Genomic DNA, 4,324 nt, shown 5'->3' with positions numbered 1-4,324 from the left:
TCTAGTTGGCTAGGTGATCTCTTCTGTCCATGCCCAAGATTTAATGGGGTTCCCACTCTGAGATTCATGGCATCTCCCTCCTGGCACCTGCTGCCTGAGGCCACTGACTAATGATAGGGCCAGCCCTGGAAGGCCCACTGAAGGTCTGTGTTGCAGCCGCCCTGCACAGTGCCTAAGGGAGGCTTGCATCTCCTAGTGTGACAAAAATTATATCTTGGGACATGAGGTAACACTGGAAGACTACAGTGTTCAGGTCATGAGGTGACACAAATACCTCCAGGCTCACTTAGACCCAGAAGACAGTTTGTCAAAACAATACTCATCCCCGCAGATCCAGCCGAGGTAAGGAGACGTGGCAGATTGAGAACATCTGTGAGAGCGGCTGAGGGGGAGACAAAACGGTCTGATTTTCCTGGTTGCATCCCAGTGACACACATGCTCACACTGAGTAGCATAGACCACACGCCCTGGAAATTCTCTGTTGTAAGCCTCATCCAGAGGGAAGAAAGCCACAAGAACAAAACTGCGCTCTTGTAGAGGAGAACTCTCCTGCGAGCTGTGGCACGTGTTACTCAGTGTGTCTGTTCTCTGTATCGCACCTCCGGGCCGCAGCGGTTGCCATTGCTGAGCATCGCCTGAGCAGCAGGGGGCCCACTGCTGACCCCCTGAGCCCTCCTCCTCCTCCTGACTGTTGCTGCCTGTTCACCTGCCACGGCCAAGAGCACGAATCCTGACAAGGGCATGGAGGTGGGGAGGTGGGGTGGCGGCGGCCTTTTCTTGCCTTGCACTCTCCTTCTGGGCAGCAGTGCAGATCAGGCAAGTGAACAGGGAGTGGCAAGGAGCGGGTCCCACTGAGGCCATCCTGCCCAAGGGCCAATCCGCTCCCAAGCCGAGGCTGGCTACGTCCTACCCCCACCTTCCCATCCGAGGAGCTGCTACATGGGGAGCGCACTTCAGTGAACTGGCGGCGTTAGCCGCTGCCCAGCTGGACCCAAGACTTTGGAGCTCAGCTCGTCAGTAGTGTTGCCTCAGCTGTGGTCTGCTGGCGCAAATGGCCCACCGCCCAGCCGCGGACAATGCTGGCAGACCCACGGAGGCCTCGCTAGGGCTCCTTTGCTTTCAGCCAGGCCTCATTAGTCCCCTAAGGCTTCTCAGCGTGAGCTGTGGCCAGTCCAGGCCAGCAGTGTGGCTTTGAAGCACTCAAACACAGCTGGGCTGACAGGCCACTGGAACAAGCTACGAGCTGAGAAGGGAAAGTTAAGTCAGAGTGATCCCGCCTGAAGGAGTGGGCTAGCTTCGCGATCGAAACAAAGAGCTTCAGCTGCCTGCTCAATAACAGCCCCAAACCGGGCAGAATATATTCTCTTGTGAGGTCTTAAATAGCTGAATTTCCTTTTGGGGCCTCGGGCGTCATCTAGGGTTGCTGACTCTTCAAAAGGCCAGTGTTGGTGTGTTGCTGCCCATTCTCTGTGTCCCACCCAGGGCAGAGGCACAGATGTTGGCAACAAGGGATAGGGCCATCCCGCTGGCAGACCAAGACTGTGGAACACCTTCCCCCACGGATCACAGATGGCCTCTGCTCTGCCTGGCTGGCTTTCGCCGGTTGGTAAAGGCGTTTTTATTTCGGCAGGCTTTTGCTGTTTTATGCAACAGTTATGTTTTATCTGTGGTCTCTGCCTTTGTTGTACTTTAGGGTGCAATCCTATGCATATGTAGACAGAAATAAGTCCTCTAACTCCCAGCATTCCCCAGCCAGCATGGGGAATGTATTTTTTTATTGTACTTTAATGTATCTTAAATGTATTTTATTGCATTTTATGATATTGTGATTTTAAAGTGTTGGAAGCTGCACTTAGCAGAGCAAAGGCACCTGAAGAACAGGGAAGACATTTAGATAGATAGATAGATAGATAGATAGATAGATAGATAGACAGACAGACAGACAGATTTGCAAGAAGCTTCACCTGCTGATTCCTATAGATTGGGGTGCAGAACCTCTGGCCCACATAGGTTCCCAATCCGGCCCACAGAGAGTTGGGCACTCTCCGTGAGGGCTGCCCCCTCCCCTCCCCAAGGCCTCCTTCTCTAAGCCCTGCTCCCTGGGAGGAGAGAGGAATCCCTATGTTATCTCCGATCTGTGATCAGAGATAACAAGGGGATCCCTCTGCGTGCCAAGAATGGAACAGTTGCACAGTGGTTTCTTCCCGATGGAGGGGTCCTAGTGCTAACAGTCAGAAGGCACCGTGCAGCCATTCCACATTTTCTTTGTCAACGGATTTTCCAAGGCAATGCCGGCACAAGCGCTCTCACTGCCTGAGGTGGGACAGCACATATGTGCCATGGCCACCAGCTACCATTGCCGCCACCTGCTCCCCCATTGCCATTGCATCTCCCTCCCTCCCTCCTGGCTGCCTGCCTGCCACTGCATCATTCCCCTCCCTCCTGTTGTCCCTCCCCTCCCCTCCCCACCCCTCCTCCCTCCCCCTCTCTCTCCTATTGCTGCCACTCACTCTGCGGATCCTCTCAGAGTGAGCTGTGGGTGGGTTAAGAGCCACGTTGGCCAGAAAAGTGGCTGGTGCAGCTCTTCTGAGGGCCAGCCAGGCCCCAATGCCTGACTCTGAGGGGATCCTTCCTCAGAGCCAAGTATTGTGGGAAGGGTGTCCCTGGAAATCACCTGTACCATAAGTGATCTCCAGGGATACCCCTCCCACAATCTCTGGCTCTGAGGAAGGACCCTCAGAGACAGACATTTTGGCCTTGCCAGCTCTCTGAAGAGAGGTCGCCCACCCTCTGCTCGCTGTGAGAGGATCTGCAGAGCAGTCGGTGGCAATAGGCGAGGGAGGGGGTGGGAGATGCAGTGGTGACAGCAAAAGGGTGGGCAGGCTGGTGGCACATGGTGTCGGTGGGTCCTTCTGTGGGGATTGTGCTCCTCCTCCTGCCCTGCCGCCTGAGGCAGGGGTTCCCCTGCCTCATGAGAGGGATGGCCCTGTCCCAAGACAGAAACAAGATGGAAGGAGTGGTGGGAAAACACAGGAGGGCTGTTTATCAAAGATGTTGCCATCTGGCCCACCTGTAAAATTCCATGAATGAGGCAAGGCAGTGGTACAATAAAAGCCTAATCGGGTAGCACTGTCCTTTGAGTGGGAGTGCTAGGAGCCCCCCCCCCCCCCGAAGCACCCCAGTGTAAGGCCGCTGTGAATAAGGCAAATTCCTTGCTGGGGATCATCAAGAAAGGAATCTAAAGGAAAAACTGCCATTATCATACTGCCCTTAGACAAATCTGTGGTGCGACCACACTGGGAATACTGTGTACAATTATTGTAGAGCTGGAAAAGGTGCAGAGCAGGGCAGCCAAAGTGATTAAGAGGCCAAACCAACTCCCCTGTGAAGAAGCCTTGGGGCTGTGCAGCTTAGAAAAAAGGCGAGAACGAGGAAAGAGGTGGATACAATTGTGCATGGCGCAGAGCATGCAGACGTTTTTCCTCCTCTCTCATAATACTAGGACTCAGTGAGGTCCTCCCATGAAGCTGAGTGGTGGGAGATTCAGGACAGGTAAAAGGAAGGACACCTTCACCCACCACATAGCTAAACTATGGAATTCACTACCACAAGATGTAGTGATAGCCACCAACTTGGACGGCTTTAAAAGGGGGTTGGACAAATTCCTGGAAGAGAAGGCTATCAATGGCTAGTAGTCATGATGGCTATAGATTACCCAGTAGAGGTTGGTGGAGAGCTCCTTCAGAGTTCTGGCAGGTTCTGACGGAAAGCCAGAGCGGATGTACCGCCCCACTGACATCAGAGCCACCAGCCTGCACTGCGATTCCCTCCAGTATCAGAGGCAATACGGCTGTGTATAGAAGTTGCTGGGGAACATGCGAGGCAGAGGGCAATTGCCCTCCTGCCCTGCTTGTGGGCTTCCCACTGGGGCCTCTGGTTGGCCATTGTGTGAACAGAACGCTGGACTAGATAGGATTCTGGTCTGATCCAGCAGGGCTCTTCTGATGTTCTTAGCCGCCTGCAGATGCAGGAAACCCCCCACTACAGCATCCTCCCCCACCCCCGCCCCCATTAATTTCAATCGGCATCGCACAGGAGAGTTTCCCAACCCATCATGGCCCATTAAGTTAATTAGTGAATCTGAAAGGTGATGGTGCCATTTGGATTTCCCCCCTCAAGCACTGCAGTGTCTTTGAAGCCAGAGAGGCCCAAAGTAGGTGAATGCGTCTTTTTGGCTGGACTAGTGTCTACTAGGGAAAGTGTAAGTTCACTATATCCTGCCTGGAGAGGAGCTCTATGAAGCTTGCTGCTGCCCACACTCTTG

Source organism: Heloderma suspectum, chromosome 13 (genome assembly GCF_057233095.1).
Source record: "Heloderma suspectum isolate Gila_16-S chromosome 13, 16-S_ref, whole genome shotgun sequence".
Classification (NCBI taxonomy): Eukaryota; Metazoa; Chordata; class Lepidosauria; order Squamata; family Helodermatidae; genus Heloderma; species Heloderma suspectum.
Note: the sequence above shows the minus strand (reverse complement) of the source record.